This window comes from Mesocricetus auratus, unplaced genomic scaffold, assembly GCF_017639785.1.
Source record: "Mesocricetus auratus isolate SY011 unplaced genomic scaffold, BCM_Maur_2.0 Super-Scaffold_100007, whole genome shotgun sequence".
In the NCBI taxonomy this organism is placed as follows: domain Eukaryota; kingdom Metazoa; phylum Chordata; class Mammalia; order Rodentia; family Cricetidae; genus Mesocricetus; species Mesocricetus auratus.
In genome coordinates this window covers 90,194,559-90,218,796 of record NW_024429191.1, presented here as the reverse complement: position 1 = coordinate 90,218,796, position 24,238 = coordinate 90,194,559, and the positions used below count along the sequence as shown (strand labels likewise).

The 24,238-nt window shown below is 48.8% G+C and overlaps 1 long non-coding RNA gene across 3 annotated transcripts in view; it reads left to right on the top strand.

The window, feature by feature from the left end:
* LOC121141552 overlaps nucleotides 1-24,238 on the top strand; it is a 156,858-nt gene that overhangs the window by 61,375 nt on the left and 71,245 nt on the right. Inside the window, exon 2 of one of the 3 annotated variants that reach the window (XR_005878494.1) lies at nucleotides 19,813-19,934. The exons of the other annotated variants lie outside the window; for them this stretch is intronic. This is a non-coding gene — a long non-coding RNA (uncharacterized LOC121141552). The remainder of the gene's footprint in view (nucleotides 1-19,812; nucleotides 19,935-24,238) is intronic. 3 annotated transcript variants of the gene reach the window in all.

Below are 24,238 nucleotides of genomic sequence, written 5' to 3'. Positions count from 1 at the left end.
TAGTAAAGAACTGCCCCCCCCAAGCCCTGGCTGTCTGTGATGGAGATGAGCAAGTCAGTCAAGTATCCTCCAGAAGTCCTTTTGTGCAACCTAATGGCAGGACCCTTTTGCTGCCACCTCTGAAGTCGCTGCCCCTCTTTCCCTTTTATTGGCTTGTTTCAGGCCTGTCTATGCGCTGAGAAACACTTAATTTCCGATGCATCCACACTTAACTCGTCCAGATACTATTTAGAGTGAGTCTAGAGTGCTTGATCCCTTGGAACTGGAAGATGTTGGTCAGGGTAAGTGAATGCAGATGGCCTTAACCTGGGCTCCATGGTGAATCTCCCCACCTGGTGGCAGTTTGGCTCCAGCCCTGTGGGCCCAGGCTTCCTCTCCCTCTTCAGTCCTCAACTGCCCTTGCCTGTAGCGTCCAGTCTGCGTCAGCAGCCTGGGTGATGCTCCTCAGAACACTACTCCAAGAGCCTCTTCTGTATGCTTACCTACCCCTCCCTCCCTAATATCCTACTTGGTTTTTGTTCTTTTGATTTTTTGTTTTGGTTTTTCGAGACAGGGCTCCTCTGTATTGTTTTGGAGGCTGTCCTGGAACTCACTCTGTAGACCAGGCTGGTCTTGAACTCACAGAGATCCACCTGCCTCTGCCTCTCGAGTGCTGGGATTAAAGGCGTGCGCCACCAACGCTCGACCCCCTACTTGTTTTTTATGGCTTTTTTTTTCACCTCTATGTGTGTGCGTGTGGTATGCATATACATGTGTATGTGTATTTGCAAGTGCATACGAATGTGTGTAGAAGACCTGAGGAGTTGATAATAGGAATCATCTTCCATCTCTCCACCTCTTAGTTCAATAAGTCAGGGTCTTTTAATCAAACCCGGAGCTCACTGATGAGGCTGGTCTCCGTGGTCAGCTTGCTCTTGGGTTCCCCATTTCTGTCTTCCAAAGCTGGAGTTACAGGTGGCATTTATATCAGTTCTCAGGATGGGAGCTCCAGACCTTATGCCTGCACACTAACTGGGCTTAAACCACTAAGCCATCTCTCTCCCCAGCCTCCAGGATTCTAGTTTAGAAAGTCACAGGCATGTAGAAAGGTTGAAAGAATTTGCATCCAGCACCCCCACTGTCTATAACTGGCTTACTCGGCTGCTTAGCCAGCCTGATCCCCAGGTCCCTCTCTGTCCATTTCCACTCATCCACTCTAGAGCCTGTGTGATCTCCATACAGCCTGTCTGCCTCCACCCACACACTGCTAGAACCCCAGAGTTGCTTGCAAATGGTTTTACAGGTAAAATTTGCATGCATTGTGCTGCAAGAGACCCCAGATCTTTAGTAGCTACAGCTGATGCCACTAGCCTAGGAAGTTTCCATGTGACCTCTTCCCATGCTGACCTTAGTTTCTGGATTTTTTTTTACCTGCCTATTTTAGTTGTACTGTAGTCTAAGGAAATTTTATATCAATGGAGCCAAATCGTGTATATGTTATCCCCCCCCCCACTATTTCACTTTCAGATACTCTTGGTCCAAGGCAGCTTAAAAATATTGAATGGAAAATTTCAGAAATAAATAATTCATGGGTTTGAATAACTTTGATTACAGTCTGGTGTAATTTTCCATTTTATTATTAATTGCTGTGGTTAGGATCTTACTAGTCTAATTAGTACGTACAGTTGTATCATAGGCATATGTAGGGGGAAGTATGGGATAAAAGAGTTTCATGCCACCCACAGTTTTGTGCGTCCACCCTGGGCTCTTGGACTGTGACACCCTCAGATAGGGGGAGGGTTATATTTCTCTGTGGGACTAGTTCACTTTGAGGCCCCGTGCTGTCGCACAGATCAGAGGGTGGCTCCTTGCGTCTGCCGAGTCATGTTGCCGTCTTATGACTTGACCCGCTTTCGTATCTGAGCTGGTTTGGAATAAAGTCATCACCGACGTTATTGAACGGAGCTTCTCACAGACACAGGTGTGTTCGTGACCCTCGGGCAGGTAACTCAGGGTAGACTTGCTAGATGTCAACCCCTCTGCGAAGCCCCTGTGTCACCCTGCACATCCCCCAATGTACAGGAGCTTCATTCTCAGCAACCCCTGCTCACACGCGGTGCTGTCACCTCAAATTGACGGTCGCTGGCCGAGGGGCAGAGGTCTCACTGTGTCCTCACTATGTGCTGTGCATGTCAGGCCTGGGCCCGCATGGACAGAGTGAAGCACAAGGTATGAGGACAGATACTCCCTAGAGCATGTCCTGTGTCAGACTGGCTTTAGCTGGACTTTAGAAACCTTGCCCAGAGCTGGGGAGATAGCTCAGTTGGCAGTGTCTTGTAATCCCAGAACATGACGACAAGGGGATCCTTGGGAATCAGTGGCTAGACAGCTTAGCCTGAGAACCTTCAACCTCAGGTACTAGAGAGAGCCTGTTTCAAAAAGTAAGGTGGCCTCCTTTGGAGGAGTGGCCCTGGAGGCTGACCTCTGGTTTCCACATGCGTGTATACCTGTACACAATGCCACCACTACACAAATAAATAAACATATACACACATACATGCATGCATGCACGAATACACACACATACATGTGTGCATGCATGCATACACACATGCACGCATGCACACACATACATGCATGCACGAATACACACATACATGTGTGTATGCATGAATACACATATATGTGCATGTGTGCTTGCATGAGTACACACACATGCATGCTTGAAAACACACATACATGCGTGCATGAATACACACACACATGCATGCTTGCTCTTTCCCTCAGAAAACTAGAGCTTCTTAATTCCAATTCCAATTCTTTCTCTCTGTTTGTTGTTGTTTGTTGGTTTTTTTTCCCCTCATTTCAGGATAAATGCCTCCCATCAGGACATTTCCAGTGACTGGCGCTGTAAATGGCTGAGACATGTCTGAATGGGGCTTTCCTGTGACTCCTCAGTCCCCTTCTCCTGACTTAGCCTTGTGACCTGGACTCCTCATGTCCAGGAGAGTGAGCGACACATAGTAGGCACTCAGTAAATGTCTGAGCATGCACCTTATGTATCTCACCTTTCACAAGTTGCTTTCTATCCGATACACTTTGACTTGGCATCTGTGGCTTACCTGCTGCCAAACAAGGAGGGCAGAGGGCAGAGGGCAGAGGGCGGCTTGGAGGAAGACTAGGTGTCTGCCCTTAGGGAGGCCCGAGTGTCAGACAGAGGACATGGGTAAAAGTAGGCTGGCTTCTGGGGGGCAGTTACTGTGGGACAGGAGGGAAGAGCACACAGCTGGCTCAGGGCCATTGCTGTCACTTCTCAGCGATGTGACCTGGCAGGTTACTGTTGTCCTCAGCCTTCCCAGCTGTGTGGTGGGTTAGTACAGGAGCCCGTGTGCTGTGCCCAGTCAATCATGACCTCCGGGAGAGAGACAGCTTGTAACTTTAAGCATCTGCACTCTGAAGTGTTGTCTTAGACAGGGGGAAGCAGGGTGGGGACAGGTCTTCTAGGGCAGAGGGATCAAGAACTTATTCAACTCTTGAGCTACCTCGCCTAGGTCTATGGGTTCTCCTCTCTTACATGGCCTTTCCAAGTTGGCAACTGTGAGTTTGCATGGTCGTGATATATTGTGGAAGTCAGTGTAAGATCTTAGTTTAGAAGTGTGTGTGCAGGTACATGTACAGATGGAGACCAGCATCAGCCTTGGGTGTCATTCTTAATTTAAAAGTGTGCGTGCAGGTATATGTATAGATGGGGACCAGCATCAGCGTTGGGTGTCACTCTTCAACAGCTGTCCACATTATTTTTTCAAACAGGTCTCTCACTGGGGCCCCGGCCCACTGATTAGGTTGGAGGGTCTATGCAGCCAGCCTCATGGATCAGCCTATTCCCACCTCCCTACTGCTGAGAGTGCAAGGACTTGCCACCACGCTTGACTTTTCTAGCAGGTTCTTGGGACTGAACTGAGGTCTATATATGCTTACACTGCAAGCATTCTGAGCCCTTAACAGACTCAGCTATCAGTCCTCCACCACCACCACCAGCCCTTTAAAAGCAGTTGGGAAAGGAAGTGTGAATTCTACACCAGGCGTTAGTGCTGACTCTGCCCATGGACCCAGATCATTCCAGAGAGGTTTTTCCAGCTGGTGTTTTCTAATAACATTACAATACTTGAGAGTTTGCAAGGATTTGATGCCTAGCCTGGCCCTATGGGGCTCCCTCTGCTTGCTGCAGGCTGGTCTCTTCTTAGTGAAACGTTTATGCGTGATCATCATGCCCACCTGTAGAGTTGTTGCCTAGGTGATGGAGACAGTCAGAGAAAGAGGGACTGGGCCAGTGGCTAGGAGCCAGATCACCCTGCTGTTGGCCTGCCCCCTCCTGCAGTGCTCAGGTCACTTTCCTGGGGCCTCCTTGGCCTCTCCAAGCCAGTCCTCACTACCCTTTAGGTTTGGGGGAGCAGAGAGCTGTTCTAGCAACTGGACCTGGTGTGCAGCCGAGAGCTGTCTGGGCTCCCCACCCGGCCTTCCCCCCAACACCCTCTGGATCCAAGGTTGAGTAAGAGATGTTGGCAAGAGCTGAGAAAGAGGACTCAATTGTTTCAACTTGCAGGAGAGAGGGGGGGTGTGGAGGTGGTGGGGGAGTGGGTGAATGGTCCTAACCCTGGAATGACTCATGTGCACACTACCTGACACCCCACCCTGCCTGTTGAAAGTTCCATACCTGGTGCAAAACCAGAAACAAACCACAAGCAAGTTGCCCCCTTGTCTGTACACACTTGTGGAATTGGAGACACCCTTTGAGCAAGTTGCTCAAGATGACTTCTCTGGGGCTGTGCCTCCCAGCCCTAGCTCTGTTCTGGGGTTGGTGGGGGGGGGGGATGGTGACTCCATGTCCTGAGCCTGCAGTTAGGGGTGGTTCTCAGGGCGAAGGAGCGGGGGCAGACTGGTCAAAGCCAGGTTCATTACGCAATCTCCCATGCAGTTTGGTCCCTGTCCCTCGTGGAGGTCCCCAGCTCAGTGCCCTGCTTCCTGGACTCTTGAGTGTGGTAGCTGTAGTCCAGGCCTGCAGGGAGGGGATCTCATGTGAGTCCTAAGGCCTTCATTCCTATGCAGGACAGGTAGGCTGCAGGCTCTAACACGCCGCCAGCCTGGCTCCACAGAGGCCTCGGCACCAGGGGAAATTAAAAAAAAAAAAAAGCCAGCAAGAAGGAGGGAGTGAACAAGCAAGAGAGGGATTATTTTGTTTCGACGTGTTTGAAAGCGGGATCTGTGGCCAGTTGGGTTTTTTTCCCCTCTTCCCCCCCTGTATTTACACAGTCTGTTCAGAGACACACTCGGGCCTGTTTGGATTGGGTGTTTGCTCCGGAGACGGGCCAAGCATTTCAGCGCTGTGCGTTGGCACTGCCACCTCGGCGGCACCAGGAGGCCCAGTCGGTCACAAGACCTCACGGGGCCTCCTCACTCCCCATTTATCCTCCTTTCACCTTCTCTCCCTTTCTTTGCTGCTGATGCTCAGCAGCCTTGGGCAGCCAGGGAGCACGGTTGCCGTACCTTGTACTCGTTTTTCCAGACGAGGGCATTCCCGTGCTAAGGCAAGAGTGGAAAGTCTGTCAACCAGCTTGGGGTGCAGACCCACAGACTGAGATTTCTCCAGCAGGACCTGGGGTCCCTGAGAGCCTGGGCTAGAACTGGCAATATATGGAATCTAGCCAGGTCGGGGAAGGCAAGCAGGAATTTACATAGGGCTGTTCTCCAGGGGATGCTGGGCTGGTCTGGGGAGGTGAAGTATGAGAGAGCCGGCCAACATTATGCTGTGCCAACACTACGCTGTGCATCCCTGGGGGAGCTTGTTTGAAATGCAGGTCCTCGGGCTCATAAGATCCTCCCTTAGCTGTTGCTAGAATGGGTTGATGCCTGAGACCCTCGGCTCCGAGCCCGCGTTTTACAAAGGGACTTGGTTTTCTGGACCCCTTACTGTGCCTTGAGATGCACTTGGACAAAATGCGTTAGAGAATATGAGAAAGTGCAAGACCCTCTTGGAAACTGTGCTTGCTGGTGAATTCTGCAAGCATGTCATCTAATACAAACGAATTCAGTGTTTCCCATGGTCGATTCAGGGCGTCTCCTAGTGTCCTCTGCCACACCACACCTCCTGCCCCCGGGAGCACACATCAAATCCCATGTGTCACAGGGTTTCTGCTGGAGGGCATTGCTCACTCAGTGAAGCCCTCCGCATGATCTAAGGTGCTTGGAACCTTCATCTTAGATCTAGAACAGAGTAAGATGTGGGCTCCGGAGTAAAACTGACTGGGTTCTAATTCAGTTCAGCACTTTACTGGGAGTGTGACTTTTAACAAGGTATGTGGTTGTTCCATGCCTCAGTTTCTTGCTCCATAAGATGAGAATAGCACTAGCATTTACTAGCGAGGGCTGTGATGAGATTTGTATCATTGATAGTTCTAGAAAAATACCCCCCCCACCTTTGTAAATACTGTCTAACTAGTTTCTTGCTTTCTGAATCTTTCCATCAGGGTCATGGCCTCCCGTGTATTCTGAATGTATAACCCCCAGCCCAGCCATATGTCAGACTCATCCACAGAGCGCTTTGAAACCGTTACCCACAGCTCCATGCCAGCTGAAGCCACTTCAGTAGTCTCCATCCAGTGGGGGAGCCTGGGGGCTGCATTTTGACATGCTCCCTGGATGATTTCATCACAGTTCCTTGACCAGAGGAGGCTGGAGAGCCGTGGCTAGAGCCCTGAAGCCGAGCTTGATGTGCTGCCTGCAGGCTCACACACCAGTGGGAAGTCCCCTCCGTTTCCCAGGGCTCAGATGGAAGTGGTAGACCCTTCCACTAGCTGCGCGCACTCTCTTCAGGAGGAGCCTTGAAGGTCGTGGTCCCTTGGCCAAGGATGGTAGCACCCACATTTGGAAGCTTGTTACGATGCAGACTCTCCTGTATCTCAGGATCTGCGTTCTTGTCAGGGTTCCCCAAGAGCTGAAGAGTCCTTCTTCCTGCATGGGAAGAGGGGTGCTGAGAATGGTGTGTTGTCCCCAGTGTTGCAATAGTGACCAGCTGATCCCCATCCACACTGAATGGGAGGAAATGAGCCTCCGGGGCCTCGGGAATTCTGGTCAGATTCATGAGGACATCTCCAAATGCAGAAGTTTAGGAGGCCTTGGGGCAGCCTGCAGGAGTCAGTGAGCTTGGCTGGTCCTCTCCAGGGTCCATCAATATCAAATCGGTCACCAAGTCATCCTGATGACTGTTTATGTAGCTGGCAGCCATGTGCCAAGCACAGTACCCCCAGGTTGTATGTGGCAGATGTCAGTGTCCCTATCATTTCAAGGCCATTGTTTCCCTGTTTGTTCTCTCTGTGAAATCTCCATAGTAGGATAGTTTGACTTATTATTACACAGCTTCTAAATCTCCTCCAGACTTAGGCCTCGGACTGTCGCTGGGAGTCACCACTGTAGCAGATGGTCACAATAAGTGTGTGTTTCATCTCCTGCCACTCGGCTGAAGCAGGAGGACTCCCCTTTGTGAGGAGGTTGTTTCTAGATGGCAGCCCTCACTTCCCCATTCACCTTTGCTTTTCCTTGGTCGTTTCTGTCACGTGCGATTACATTCCCCATCTTGAGGTTCATTTGCAACACCATCGCACCTCTGATTATCAGACTGCCATGCAAAGCGAGGTTCAACCCTCCCTCCTTCCTCTGGCTCCTGCCATGGCCTCCCACCCAGTCCAGCACAAGAAAGGGTATTGAGAGGGAATTGGCAGGACTCGGTGGCTATTTCCGATACCGCTACCTCATGGAGGCTCTTACTCATGCCTGGCTTGTTAAGGGAACTTCTCACCAACTGCTTGCCCCACCTACCCTCCTGTGGCCTGTCTGCCCCCGAAATCACCACTTCCATCTTCCCTGTTCTTAGTGCCCAGTGATTCCTGCCAACTACCAGACAGGGAGATGGGACTTCCTTGTGTCTGGAGCAGTGATTCTCAACCTCCCTAATGCTGCGACCATTTAACACAGTTCCTCATGTTGTGGTGACCCCCAACCATAAAACTATTTCATTGTCACTCTACAACTGTAATTTTGCTACTGCTGTGGATCGTGATGTAAATATCTGATATGCAGGATAGCTGATACGCAACCCCAGGTTGAGAGTCTCCCGTCTAGACGGAAGCCCTCCCTAGCCCCTCGTGGTCTGCGTGAAGTCTGGCTTGATGGCCAGGGTGGCCTCAGCACCTCTGCAGTTTGCTGCTCCTCCTCACCTCTGCATGTTCGGTTCTTCTGTCCCTTTGTTCTTCATCCTCTCCTGTGCATGAGAGGGTTCGAGCTTTGAACTCCTACATCCCCCTCGGAACCGTCTTTGGATTCATGTCATGATAACATCCCTGGTGCTCTTCATTAGAAGCTCAAGGCTTCTCTTGGTTCTTTAAACCCCCCCCAATTCCCCCCCCCCATTCCTAACTACTTCCCGCGTCATTGCATCTTAAATGTTTATGCTTTGCTGGGGAGGGACTATATCATGCTTGAGATATAAACTTGTTCTGTAGAGGTTGACATTCTTTTCTTGTAGCACTGGACTTGGAATGCACAGGGCATTGTGTATTCCTGCTAAATGCTGTCCCACCAAGCCACACGCCAGTCCTTGCCCAAAGGACTCCACCAGGAGACAGTCTGCACAGAACCATAGCAGCTTTGAAACTGCCGCATGGATGTTTGGGGATGACAAGGCCTCTAGAGGCAGCCTTTCTGGAGTGCAGGTCTTGGTTAAACACTGGGGTGCTGTTGACTTTGGCTGGTAGAAGTTCTGCCTGGCTCGGCTACTGAGCATCTGTGCCAGCAGTGTCCCGTGCACTGTCACAACTCACCATGCCCCCACCTGTCCCCACATCCCCACTGAAGCCCTTTGGGGTGGGAGTGGGGGGACTCAGTAACCTCTTGGGTGGTTCCTTCACTGCACACGACTCATCATGGAACCTTACAAGGCTGCCATAAGAACAGGGATTCGTGAAGTTAGGTGCCTGGTGCACAGCTAATGTTTATTGATCACTGATGGTATCAACAGATCGAATACTTGTTATAGTCACCAGATGATAGGCTGCCCCTGTGGGTGAAGTAGGGACCCCTCTTCTCTCTTACCTTTCGACTGACCTTTGCTCTAGTGACCCTACAGCCTTTGTGTGCCCGCGTTTCCATTCTGTGGGCACGCCTGCCTCTGCTGTCTACTGAGTGTGGTGGGCGTTACGAGGGGAACCTTGGCGGATTCCATGGCCGGCAGAGGGACAAACATGCCAGGTAGACAGAGATTAGTGAGAAGTTTATTAGAAAGGGAAGGAGCGGGGAGGAAAGAGAAGAGAGGTTAAGAGACACAAGAGATAGAGATTGGACAGAAGAGAAGAGGGAGACAGGAAAAGTCCTGCCTGCCCCGGGGCAACAGCAGGAAAGAGAGAGTGGAAAGAGCACAGAAGTGGGTGGCGGTCTTTCTTTTAAAGGGGTCCCTTGCACCTGGGCTGACCAGGGTACCGCCTGAGTGCATTCTATCAGGTGACGGGCAGGCCAGCGCAATGCCCGAATCCTTACAGCGGGAGCAGCAGTGTGGCTGCCTACTGCTTTTCTGTCAAGGCCCATGAGGTGTACACATCTGTTTCAGAACTACAGAGTTTTGCCACAAATGTGTCCAGATACTGAATATGCCAGAGCAGCTAGAAAATCATCAGTGGGTGATGAGACCAAGGGAAAGAAAATGAAGATTTATTCCCGTGCTTGTTTGATGCTAGGTTCTTCTAACTGGCTGTCTGAACTGGCGTATGTATGCAGGTTTGTGTGCATATGGATACATGTGAGGCGTGCGTGCATGTGTGCGTGTGTGCGTGTGTGTGTGTGTGCGCGAGCGCGCACGCGTGTGAGCGTGGAAGTGGAGGGAATGAAGGCCGTGCAGGGTGAGTGGTTAGGAAACAGTAGAAGAGTTAAATGTCCACCCCCATCCGTGCAGTGGCAACTACTTAGCCTAAGGTAGTCGGAGACTTGGCTTGCCTGGAAGCCATGTGTGTCAAAGGAAAGTTAATCCGTAACTTCTTTATTGTCTAAACTGTCTTCTAATCTCTTGGCTGCTCCAGGTGAAGGGAGGCCACCATTCTGCTGCGTTAAGTAGGACTGGGGACCAAGCCATGACTTATAATAATTATAGGACACACAGTTGCTAGACATAACACAAAGATTTGCTTTCCTTTGAGCCGGAGGTACCTTGTCTGTGGTGCTTATGACTTTAGGAGACTCGCATCTTACGATGCTTTTGTCGGGGTTGCAGTAGAGGTTGTAGATGTGGAAGGGTTTGCTGGTGTGAAGAGGAGGGGGCTGGTGGCCTGGCCTCTTGTTCTCTGGAGCTGGCAACCCTTTGTTCACATCTGCGCATGCTCTGTACTATGTAAAAGACCTCTCTTGTAAGTCTAAAATTCTAGGCCTTTTTAGGTGAGCAGTCGTTAACTAGTGACTTATGGGTTAGAAGTAACCTATGCCTGTGTTTTGATTGGCTAATAATAGTCAGTGTTTCACTTTCTTTTTTTTTTTTTAACAGTTTGAGTTTATTAAAAGACATTTTTTTAGGATGGATCTTAAGCACAGGGGTTAGCAGAAGGGGAGGTGCTGGGGTGGGGGTGGGGAATAGGAAATGCTCAGGTGTGAGTAAGGGAATCTCTGGGGACAGTCACCCCAGTGTCTCGCCTCCTGAAGTCAGCCACCAATATTGCATTTTGCAATAGATCATTAAAAGTCCGGTTTCCCAGCTTCTCCTGAAAAGTCAGAAAATCTGGCAACAATGAGTTTCTCTTTCCCCATATGGCAAAAATCAGCAGGCTGAGAAATAAATGTCTCCTTAAGACAGGACATTCGCCCTCGATTTATTCAGCTCCTCCCTGCTCCCCATCCATTTTGTACGGCTGGGCCTCAGTCTGGTTTAACTGACTTCTGGCCCACAGTCATTTAGGGCCATGATCCTGACTTGAGTGTGAGCCATCCCCTCTCCTGGGCTATGAGTGTGGTATGTGGCGGTATGGGGTAAAACAGGGGAACGTAACTGCTGTTTACCTGGAAAGAATGTGAGTTTCTGCAGCTGGGTCAGAGGTCAAGAGTTTAGAAGTCTTACGCCAGCTGTGCTCTTGACTTTCAAAGTGACCCTCCAGCACTCATTTAGCTCAGGTCAAACTGCTTGCAAAATGCCAGATACCTGGGTCTTCCTTAATGCATCTGAAGGGGAACTGGGTTTAGGAGACAGGGGAAAGGCCTCCACCCACGTGAAGGTTCGCCTACCCCGTTCCCCTTTCATTTCCATGGCTCAAATCCTACACCTGGACATTCAGTTAAGAATTTTCTAATGGACATGGTCACTTTGGAGGACTTTTTGCTTGTGTCTTCTAACGTCAGTGTGGTTGGGCCTCTGAACCTGGTTTCGTGGCTTTTGCAGGATGCTGATCTGGGTAGGAGTTGCTGAAATTTTACACGAGGAAACCCCTAGCACAGAGCAGGGAAGACATGAGCTCACAAGGGCTCTTGACTTCCCAGCATGAGGGCCACTGCCCCATCCCCCATCCAGTCACCAGAACCCTGGGGGGGGGGGACTAAAACAAAAACAAACAAAAAAACTAGTGGGGTGCACTCTTGTAATCCCAGCATTGGGGAGATAGAGACAGATGGAATCCCCGAGGCTTATTGACTGACTAGCCTAGCCTAATTGGTGACTTCTTGGTCAATGAGAGACCTGCCTTGTAAAACAAGGAGGAAGGTTGCTGAGGAATGATAACCTAGGTTGAGCTATGCGCACATATTTTGCAGATTCATTCACATTTCCCTAAAATATGTACTCTAGAAGACTCATAGGTCTTCTAGCCCTTTTTGTAGTAGTTCCCATTAAAAATTGCCATCAATAGTGCAACAAATAAGAACAACTATAGTGTCTTTATTCACTGCAAAATATTATATAGCAATAAAAACAAAGATGCTGCAGCTGCCTACAACCCAAGCAGATGAATGTCCTGAGGGTAATGTTGCTTTGAGTGACAGGTAAACAGCGAAGATCTTAAGCCAGATGAACCTGTCTTACCAAACACACATTTCAGAACTGGCAAAGCTAATCTTTGATGTCAAAAGTGAGAATGGTGGCAGTATTGGTGGGTGGTAACGACAGTGAGGAGGAGGTGGGCTGGGGGAGAATTGGAAGTGGATCTAGCCTGGAATGAGTTCCATTTGCATAGCTTTTATTTCTAAAAATCCAGTGAGTTCTCCTCTCATGAAATAACGCATTTTCCATTGTAGATCTTATTGCAAGAAAATATTAAAGTTAATAAAGGGAAAACAACAAGACCCACTGAAGAAGCTTAGCTTTGTGAGATCTGGGTTCCAGGGCTGGGAGTTTTGTGCGGAATTCACATTCATCTGACTCTTTGTATTCATGCAACATAAACTGCCTATGGCTAATTAAAGTCAAAAGTGAGGTCACAGAAATCAGATGCAGCAGCTCAACATTTCTGGGAGAGTAAGAAAATGAGATTTGGAGGTCCTTTGAGCAGGGACACTGTAGAGCTGGTCAGGAGATGACATTGCTTTTGCTGCTTAACATGGCCATCTCAATCGACCTGACCTCCCCGAGTATAGGAGACTGTGCTAGACCTGCTGCCTCTCCAATCAGAACACAGCTCCTGCCACTTAACCACTGTTATGCGAGCTGGAATGCTTAACTGTGATCTTTGTAATAACCTCAAATTAGGTCTGCCACTCTCCCACACCCACCAGAATGGGTCTCTTGGGGCTTCTGTTGCTGTTTCAGGCTCAAAGTTGGGCATAGTCCATAGTCTCTTGGGAGATTCCAGGCCTGGTGCTCTATTCTAGCTGCAAGGGAGTCTGGCACTAAAAAGACTGAGTTTTCACACCCAGTAATGGAGTCAGTTCTGTTTCAGAAAATAAGACATTCCCCAAAATACATGTGATTAGCAGATATCCACAAGAAACATGATCGGCCTGGAAATGGCTGACTATCTGCCTGCTGGTAGAAAAACTTGCAGCTAAATATACTGACTTCTGTTGCAACCTAAACATTCACAATCAGCAGAGAAGGGCAAATTCAGGGACTAAGTAATTGGCTCTGTCAGTACACTATTCACCACACTAGCATGATTGTGGTAAATCCCTACCACCTACATGAAAAGCAAGGCCTAGTGGGGCTTTCCTATAATCCCAGCACTGGGGAGACAGAGATGGGAAGATCCCTGTGCCCTGATGGTCAGCCAGGCCTGCTAAAAAGACCCTGTCTTAAAAAATAAGGTGGAAGGCAATTGAAGAAGACACCTGACACTGACTTTTGGGCCTCAACATGCATATGTATACATGCAACCTGGCAAACATGTTCACACACAGATATGCACATGCACACACAGAAACGCAAGGGTGAATTCAACCCAAGCACCAAGAGACAGGGTGGGAGAGAAGCTTTGGGATGAAATGTGTATCAACACTCCTCTCCCAGATTCTAGGGTCACCATGGTCAGCTTGGCAGAATGCTGTCAACAGGGTTACTCTGCCTTTACACCCATTACGGGAATTCCTGTGTTTACTTGATCATGTTTCATTGTACCAGATATTTCTTCTTTTTTTAAGCACACATTTATGTATCTTCAAATTTATCCACAGTGGAAAAATAATTTTCCACCTGTTCACAATTGATATCCTCTATAATTGAACCAACGTGCTTCATTTAGGCAAATTGTGGCTTCTTCTTCTGACTCATGAGCTGGATTCCTGGGGAATCATTTTCCTCATCTGGAAACTGAGGATGATAAGGCCGGTGAGGCACAGTTGACCATAAGTTGCTTCCACGAACTGCTTGTTCAAATTAGTCATAGTGACAATTGGACTAATGATCTGCGCCCTGGGGAATCCAGTGATAAAATGAGATAATGTATTAAAGCACTTAGCACTGTGCACATGCTGTGGCAAACACCCCATCAATTACAGTAACAATAGCTCTTATTATTTGCAGATACGTAGCATTCTGGTCTTAGTTGCGGTGGTGGCTGATGGGCTGGCGGGGAGCCTTGTCCTCTGTTCACCCCACCTCAGAGGAAGACATTGTACAGATGAGGAAACCTAGGTCTTAAACAGCCAAAAGGTAGGGCAACGGCGTAACTGAGCTCCACTGGCTGTGGAGTAGAGCCGGAATCCTTGTCGGTTGTAGCCTGCGTATCCCCAGGGGCATTGCTTTGATAACCCATCTCAGCAGAACAGTGGGAGCTCAACTTCTGTCCTCAGTGTCACCAAGTACCTTCAGACTACACTAATTTTACTTCTGTCGCTTCAGGTACTCAGTTCCCCATCAGCTTCCTGGTGGCTGTCCTGGCTCTTTCATACCGGCTAGAGCTAGGAGAGTTGCCTGGCCAGGCTCTCTCGTCTGCCAAGTCCGCTCTGGTGTCTAGAGATTGGTTAAGTGGCCTGTGCTGGCAGGTTGTGATGGCCTGCAGTGTGGGAGCCTGCGGATCTTTGGCTGTAGTTATAAACAGGATGGAAGGCAGGGGGCTTAGGAAACACCATGTGTTGTCCATCTCCCTCTGTGTCCCTTCCCTCAGTCCCTTACCCTGTTGCTGATGCCGCCCTGCAGACAGCCTGATAGGGGTGTAGCCTCCTAGTTCCAGGCCCAGGCTCCAGAACAGGAGGATGCCTAAGTGTAAGAAAAGGCTTTGCCAGCGATGGGTCTTGCACATACACCTGAGCTGGGCCCAGCGGGGAAAGCGATGGGCCTGCAAGAGGTTAAAACCTGCCCCTGTGTTTACTTTTGTTGGCTGCCACACTGAATAATAATCTGTCAGCACGTCAGGTGCGGATTTATTTGTGCATTAAAAATGGCCTAGAGCAGGCGGATGCAGACACTCTCCAGCACGCTGGAAAATCAATGTGCCTCCAGCACAGAAACAGCCGCTCCAAATATTTCACCCTTTTTAATAAGTGCATTTAATTAAAGTCATAGAACTTTTTTTTATTATGTTTGAAAAAAAAAATCCTTTCCCTTGCTGAAGCTGAATGTGCACTTTGGAACACAAAGGGAGTGTTCCCCTCCTGCCTAGTCCTTAACATGGAAAGCCCAGCAACTGGTGTGCATCTCTGGCTCTTGGCAGGCTGGCTCAAAGAAGGCAACACGTGGGTTTGGCTGGGAGGAAGGTGTCAGCGTAGAGGAGTGGGCCCTGCGTGGCAAGGAGACGGGCACAGAATGCTCGGTTATGTGAGTCCTGTATCCATTCCATGTTCGCCTCTCAGAGTTCATTTTCAAGTAGGCACTGGCTGCTGTGTATTAGTACAGAGGACACTGTGTGTCAGTCCCCTTAAAGTCAGGGACGTGGACTCAATGACCTCCCAAGACTTGACCTTCCAGTGATGGATGTGGATGGGGAAAAAGGACCCTCTTCAATCGATGAGCAGGGATTTCTTTTGCTCTGTAGGCTTCTCTTCCCATCCCAGCTTGGGAAGTCTCTAAATGAACCGAGACAAAGTTTGGCTCCAAGGCGGTGACAGCAGGGCCTTTGCAGACCCACTCGCCCTATGCCAGCAGATCAGGAAACATGTCAGGATGAGGGTGGCCTGGAGTAGAGCTGCCGTGCTGAGCGTGGGGACCCACACTTGGTGAGGTGGCACGGGGGGGGGGGCCGGGGATTGGGGATATGTGTGCACAGCCCGGCAGAAGTGGCGCCACCAAGAAGGGGGCTTGGGGGCAACCGCAGCATACCAGGCCTGGTGACTTGAGGCCTGCTAATTATGCAGCCCAAGGGAGTCATGCTGGCCTGCCAGAGCTGCCCAGAGAGGTGGCATGGAAAACCTCATAAGGGGGTCTGTGTGCTTCGGGTCCTACCAGGAAATCGCCTCCGGGTTCTGGGGGCTGGGACTGAGGGGCCCAAGGCTGGATGCTGGGGCAACTTGCTTGTCAACAGTGGCGGTTTGCTTGGCTGCTGGAGGCCGTCCAAGTGGGAGAGGACACGGTTTACAGGGTGTCTCCTCCTGCTAGGCGAGGTCTCTGGAGCATCTGAAATCATGGATGCCCATTCCAAAAAATGTTTCAGAGCCAACCTTCTCCTCCTTTTAGCATTCTGGTTCCCACTGCTCCCCTGGGCATGCTCATTAGCGTCTTTTTATGGCTGTAGAAACAGAAATCCCAGAATTAGTTTGCTTGGGCCACCCAGAGAGAGCAAGGTGACCAAAGACCAAGCAGGCTTTTAAAGAATATTCTTAGCATCTTCTAATGACTCGGGAGCACTGCTGCTAGTGACGGTTGTCCCTGCTCACAAAAGGTAAACAAACTCAAGATTCTCCCCAATATTCTTCTTGAAGCAGAGAGGCCTCACCCCCAAACCCCAGGCCGGTTTTTTTTTTCAGTTTCACATTTTCCCTGTGGCTTTTCTTTAACATCGTAATTGAAGCAATCATGCATAATCCCTTCTTGAGAATTTGGTAACTCTTTTGCTTTTCAAAAAAAAAGTTACTTCCATTTTTTTAGGAACCTGGGTTATTATGAACTTCAGCCAAAGAGAGCTTTTTAAATGCCAGCCTTTGCACTGTAGGCGTCAACACGAAATGTAGGAGTTAATTAAATGCTTCACTTGGCTGTATATTCATTCATGTTCCTGCTGTCTGTGTGCAGGTAGGAGGTGTTTTAAAGTGTGTATGTGTGTGATACGTGTGTTCCTGTGTGTGAGTATAAGCCTGCATGTGGAGGTCAGAGTCTTCTACTTGTGCCAGGTTCTGAGTCGCCTTCTCTTGGTCATTTGAGAAACCATTCTTCCCTGCATCATGCAGGTCTCCCCAACATGCACAGTGCCAACCCCTGTCCCTTTCTTTAACACTGGCCAAAAGTGCCCTAGTAGATGCTCGTGGTGGTAGGCATGCGTTGTCTAAAAGTCTAATTCTTGACTGAGTTCCGAATTGTGTCAACAGTCAAAATTATTCTTTCTCTTAAATGACAGGCTTTAAAAACTCATTATGGGAAGGTGTCTCCCAGATATCCCAAGTACATAGTCTATCTATTTTCTTTAGGTAAAAATGGCATTCGATGAAAGGCAAAGGTAACTGGTTTTGATGACAGCAATCCTTGAGTGTTTTCCTTAGCAACAAAACAGTGTATCGCACTGGGCTCAAGCAATGCCTTATGAATGTTTCTTATCCTGCCATTCATTCTATTAAACATATCTTTTCATGAGAAAACTAAGGTACATACTCAAGAACCAAGACAATAAGATTAACAATGGAAGTGATATCAACAAACACAATCTTAGGTTAGATTATCTGTATGCACATATATGCATATGCATATTTAAGGGTGAATCTGTGGCATAGTATTTGGGGATCACTACACTACTCATAGTAAAGTGTTAGTGGTGATACCTGCCACTGCTTAGTCACAGTAAGTATAAATGGGAACGCAAGAAAAGGGCGAGCAACGTGGTATGTGTGGTGCTTTGAATGTCCCCCATAGACTCATATATTTGAATGACTGGTCCTCATTTGGTAGAACTATTAGGGAAGGAATAGGAGGTATGGCCTTGTTAGAGAAGGTATTTCACTGGGATTGGACTTTGAAGGGTTAAGAGCCCACACCATTCAGAAGTTCATTCCCTCTTACAGAGATCCACCTGCCTCTGCCTCCTGAGTGCTGGGATTAAAGGTGTGTACCATGCCTAGCTTCCCTCAACATTTAACTCAGTCCCACATGGGAATGAAAAACAGTTTGGTAATTTTAAGCTTCTAGAGAATCTCTCTTTTCCCAGCATGAGGATTCAGTTGTCTTTATAGTTACTACTCTCTCATTGTCATGTCAGTACTGAACTGTTACTGAACCAATATCATGAAGCTATGAGGAGAGATGGAGTAGACCAGGTGAGGGTACACTTCATCCGGAAGCAGAAGGTGTGATGACAGCTTCTGCGCAGGGGACATCCCTCCCACGAGGATAGGGTTCAGTTTGTTCTTGTCTCCATCTTCTGAGGGAAGAGCCTCCTATTCAGACATGGTCTTTGGACTCCGGTCACACAATGGTGAATGGGCAATTTTCTGTGACTGGCTTGAGAAGCAGCCTCATCCTGAATAGCTTTCTAAATGAATGTGGACTGAAATACAAATAATAGCTTCGGCTTTCTTTAAAGGGACAAAGTTTCTTGAAAACCTTCCAATTGTCTTGTGGCTCCACATTTTTCCTCCTGTGAATACCCCCTGCATCAGGGCCTTAGATATTCCTGCTCATTACGCCAGCCTTAAAGAGTCCTGTGATGGCCCTGTCCAGGTAGAACCTGGATACCGGTAAAGAGGAAGGCTCCACGTATGCCTTCATGGATCCAGTGATGGCCCTGTCCAAGTAGAACCTGGACACCGGTAAAGAGGAAGGCTCCACGTATGCCTTCATGGAGTCCAGAGCCTGCTCTAGTCCAACTGCCCATTGACCAAGGGGTGTGGTTTGGTCTTGGTTGCTGTGATAAAACACTCTAACAAAAGCAACTCCAGGATGAAAAGGTTTCCTTGGCTTACACTTTCAAGTCACAGTTCATCATTGAGGGAAGTCAGGGCAGAAACTTGAATTAGGAACTTGAAGCAGAAAGCATGGAGGGATATTGTTTGTTGGTTATCTCCCTCACTGGCTCGTACTTCCCTAGCTTTATTAGACAGCCCAGGACCAACTGCCTAAGGAATGGTGCTGCCCATGGTGGATTAGGCCCTCCTACATCAATTGAGACAGTCAAGACAGTCCTGTACAGACATACCTATAGACTAGCATGGTAGAGGCAGTTACTCAGTTGAGATTCCTTTTTCCAGGTTATTCTAGGTCTGCATCAAGTTTGTAGTACTAACCAGGACAGTGCAGTTCTGCTACTGGAAGGCACAGTGGTGGAGAGTGTCTAATCTACTAGATCTTTGTGATACTAGGTTTCGAGAGTCCTCAGACGTGCAGGAACATTCCAGGCCTCAGTGCTTGTCGTCCACCTGCAGGCACTGCCTTCCCAGGGTTCCAGCATTCATCTGCTTGTCTCCACAGCTTCTACATCTTGAGGCACCATCTCCACCCTGCTCTACATTTCCTTGAAGAAAGTGCTAGCAATGGGAGACATAAAACACTACGATTAAAATAAACTTGTTAGAAATTTAGGGACATTCTAGGCAATTGCTTTATTTATTTATTGGGAGTGTAGGGATTTCCCTATGGAGAAAAATTCCCGTTTTACCCCAAAGACAAATCCTAATGTGTTTCTAACTCACAGGGTCACCAGTGTATGTGTGTCAAAGTAATTGCTGGCCCAGGGAGATTTTGCTTGCAAAAAACACACAAGAATTGGAATATAATCAAGTATGCTGGACTGTCTCTGTTTTTGAACATAAGGAATTATGATTTTATTTGTCTCATTAAATAATCCTAAGAGCCAATTTGTACTTCATATTTGCCTTACTGGAGTTTTAAGAATAAAAAAATAAATGTCCGTCTTCAATTCCCTGTATACCTGATATGTATATAGGGACCCCTTTAGTGTGTCTTCAGCCTGTGTTTGCCCTCCACATCTCCACGGTTTCCAAACTATGTATTTATTTTTATTGAAGATGGACATTTTCATGGGGTGACATTTAGACAGAATGGGTATATAATGTGTGTGCCAGTGAATCAATATGTCTGGGCTCCATATTTTTTATGCTAAAGGTGTCTATATAGGGCAACATGGTTGGCTAGGGGTGGGGCTGAATGTGTATATGAGTGGAGTACCAGACTAACTTATCAACCCTCTTAGCAACTAAAGACAGTAAGATTCTATTCTCTTACAGTCTGGAAACCAAGACATTAAGAAACTTGTGTTGTCTCCATGGGCTCCAGGAAGGATCTGTCCCTGCCTCTTCCAGAATCTGCTGACTCAACTTTTTGCCCGCATCTTCATGTGGTCTTCTCTGTGAGTCTGTCTCCTCTTCTCTCTCTTATCAGGACACTTGTCACTGTATTTAAATCCACGATATTCATCTGGATACACGCAGAATTTGCTGAATTTCATTCGCAAAGATTCTTCATTTAAATAAGGATGTGCCCACGGGTTATGATTTGGGGGGCTGGCATTCAATCTGGCAAAAATGGAATCTTGGAGAATCTCTTGAATAGCAGTTTGTAAATCAAACTCAAAGATGTTCCCTGAGTGGGAAAAGGGTTGCCCTTGTCTGTAGCCACATGACTGATGTGGAGTTGATTTCAGGGATGGGGACGTGGGCAGCCGTGATCCCTAGGGAGCTGCCTGCGGCATTGTAGTCAGTGTGGTTGACTTGATTGCTGTAACGTAAAAACACCAACCACGGCCAGCTCAGACAGCTTGTAGTTAGACTTTACGGTGGCAATTTCGGGAGGGAAGTGACAGCATTAAGTCGCAGCGCTGTGGGTCTTCGTGGGAACACCTCGTAAAGAGATAGCACTTCTAGACTTGGGAAATTGAGAGAGCACAGCTGAGCCCAGAGGGACAGACTAGGGGAGCTGTTAAAGCTGACTAAGGAGGCAGGGCAACACTAGCGTTCCCTCGATATTTCGTAAGCCCGTGACGAGCAGTCCTGGCGGAGGCAGGAGACTGGAAACTGAGATTTCAGCCCAAGAGGCGGTTTATTACCCTGAGCAGCCCTGTCTTTGGGGGACGGGAAGTGCGCAGGTACACAGAGGTACCGCCTGTAGGAAACCCACCTCCAGAGGGTGGACACTCTGCGCCAAGACGTTATCGCTTAGTCTCTCTCTCAGCCATGTCTTACGCCGGAGGAAGGCAGTGGGGAGCAGGACAGCACACCCCGTACCTGTCTGGGTTGGGGATGGTGTTTGCTCAATTCTGTACACCCCCAGCTGTTGCTCCAGGTGCTAAGTTAGACACTCGGTAATTAGCTGGGCTAATTTATTTAATCATGTTGGTACTGTTTTTCTTCTCCTGGTTTCTCCTCTTGCCCTGATCCTTCAGGTTTTCCTGGATCTGCTCCCAGCTGTGTTTGTTGGACTGTGGTGTTGAGGGAAGATGGCTCCTCCTTGATGCCAGAGATTGCAGCAAGCTCCAGCTTGGCTTTGGGAAGTGGGGGCATGCCCATCTCGTTCGTATTCGAGGCCAGAGTTTCTCAAACTGGGCACCAGTAACATTGGGAGCCAGAGAATTCTTGTTGTTTTAGGGGGTGGGTAGGCAGAGGTTTTCTGTGTGTTATGGGATGCTTATCAGCATTCCTGACTTCCACTAGATGCTAAAAGTGCCCCCCCCCCGTCCCAGTGGTTGTGACAACCAAAATTATCTTCAGAGATTCAAGAGGAGGGGCCTTTTGGAGGTTCCAAGCTGCCCCTGGGGGGAATCGCTTCAGATCCTAACACTGAACCATGATTTATGTTATTGGGACTTGCAAGCTTAAAACAAAATTCTCCAGAAATCTATGCAGGGAGCAGGGAGATGGCTCAGTGTATACAATGCTTGCTGTATAAATAAATGTGAGGACACGGGTTTCGATCCCCAATGCCCATGTAAAAATAGGCATGGTACTCTGAGCCCTTCAGTCCAATGCTGAGGGTGTATAACAAGGCAGATACCCCAGGGCTAATTGGCCAGCCAATCAGCTGAGCTTTTAGTTCAGTGAGAAACCCTGTCTTAAAAATACGGGGGAGAACTGTAGGGAGATGCCAGAGGTCAACCCCTGACCTCCACATACGTGTGCGCCTCACCCCCACTCTCATACATGCAGACTCCGTGCGCCCGTTTTGTTCATGGATCCTTCTTTACCAACCTCCGATACTGCTGTCTTCTGATCCTGCCCTAATTGGGGGCCCCGAGGCCTGGGCAAGGGCTGTCATGGAGTGCAGGACTTGCAAGCCGAAGAAGGGCTTTCCTCCGAGAGACATCAATATTGGGTCAGACAAGGAAGTAAGAAAGCTGAGCTGTATCGGAGGGTAGCAGACAGCAAGCAGGGTTGGAGGCATCAGGAAGACACGCTGAACCAGAAAAGCTACTTCTGAGTAGGTGGAGACTGGGAGATGGGCTGCAGGATGGAACCAGCCCAACATGGCGGCCACCTGGGGGAGGGCATTGTTGTCTGCGTTGCTGGGTCCCCAGCTCTCTGGGCGGTGTGATATCAAAGATTCTGACGCATTTTGGGGCTTCCCACAGAAGCTAACTTAGGTTTTTTGGTGTGTGTGTGTGTGTGTGTGTGTGTGTGTGTGTGTGTGTGTGTGTGTGTGTGTGTATGTGACATCTAGACTGTTTAGCAAATGAAGGCAGGTTGCTAGGATGCTGGGAAGGGCCCAGATAGTCTAGGAGGTTCTCCACAGAGAAGAGAAGGCAGGGGGTACAGAACAGTTGCTATGAACAGCTACTCAGCCTGCAGCAGCCTCTTCCTTAGAAATGAAACAGCACCCGATTTGTTCAAAGGAGATTGCAAGAGGCCCACTAGGTTTTCTAGGCCAGCCTGGGCTGCAGGGGGGAGCAGCAGGCCAGTCAGGCTGTGTGGAAAGATTCTGCCTCAAAAAATTACCCAAATGAATAAATAGCAGCAAAGATTAAAAAACAAGGAAGAGAAAGGAAATGAACGAAACCCATGTTCTTCTTATTTTTACCCAACTGTTTTATATTTAGTTAGTTAGTTAGTTGTGTGCATAGGTCCTGGGGTAAGCAAAGATGCCCCTGTGTGTGGGAGTTAGAAGACAACCTGCAGAGGCTTTTTCCTCTCTGGGATTCGAACTCAGGCTGTCAGGCCTGGTGGCAAGAACCTTTACCATCCATCCATCTCACAGGCCCTGAGACCAATTTTAATAACAGGGTTTGTACGTAAAGTCCGGCACATCCCCACTTGTTTGGGTCTTCACGTACAAAAACCATCAGGGAGACGATATGCTTTTTTTTTTTCTTCCTTTTCTGGGGGTGGCGGTGTGTGGCCTACCCCTGCACACATCCCTGGTTGGACTTGTTTGCCTTCTCAGGCTTAGCCCTCCTGGAGCCTCCTTCCCTGGACGGTGTGGGGTCAAGAGAGGAAGGTACAGTGAACACATTGTGGAAGTAGACTGTCTCTTACAGAGAAGAGCCATGTAAAATGAGCAGGACAAGCACCCCCACCCCCATTCATTGCTGCTTTGACAAGAACCTGTCACCAGGCTCCTCAGGGGCTCCCTGCAGACCGGGTCTGTCTCCTGAATCCAGTGGCTCTTGCTTCCCCATCTCTTTGTGGTCCTCCCTGCTTGCTTTTGTTTCAAAGAAATGAGCACACAGAATAGAGCCTGCATTCCACTGGGCAGTCACGTGGCACTGCAGTCTCTCAATTCATCAGACATCAGACCACACACCCCCCCACCACCCCCAGCAGGCCTTCGTTTCCTTGGTGTCTTAGTCAAGGTCCCAGCTCCACTCCAGCCCCAGGATGACTCCAGAGCAGTGGTCCTCAAACCTTCCCAATGCTGCCACCCTTTAGTATAGTCCTCAAGTTGTGGTGACTCCCGCTCCCCAACCATGACATTATTTCATTGCTGCTTCATAACCATAATTTTGCTACTGTTAGAGACCTAATATAAATATGCAATATTCAGTCTATCTGATATACGACCCCTGTGAAGGGGTCCAGATCCACAGGTTGAAAACCACTGCTCTAGAGGCTGTGCTGCCACCTGCCCAGGTGAACGCCAGCAGCGCAGGTCTTTGCGGTCTTCTTTTTCTTCTTATCCCGTAAGGAAACCAAAGGACACCTTTCCTTAGAAGGGACAAAGGGAGATGTGGGTTGGGTGAGCTGGGGTTAATGATGCTGGCCAAGAAGAACCCAAGAGCACGGAAGCAACAAAGAGCGGGCTCATCTTATTTAAGGTGAGGGCTTGGAACAGGCTCCTGGCTTCTCAGCAATGTTCGAGTTTAGCTTTCCTTTCCCCAGGATCTCTTACTTCTGCCTCTGCCAAGGATTGGACTCCAGAAGCTTGATCTTGTCTGGATGCAGGAAGCCATTGTGCTCCCTTGCTGGGTCACATTGAGGTTTGGGAACACCTCATTCTCAGTCTGATCGCCCAGGGGACTGATCTGATAGGTCCTCTGAAGTAGATTCTCTCTTTGAGTTCTTCTTAGCCCACCTCTACCAATGGGTCAGTGGCATCGACCAGAATTGATCAGTCTCTCATCTCCTTCAGGGGACACTCAGCAACGGCTGGAAACATTTTTGGTGGCTACAAGTTGTCAGGGAAAGGGTTCAGCTGGCATCTAGTGAGCGAGGGCATCACCGAGTT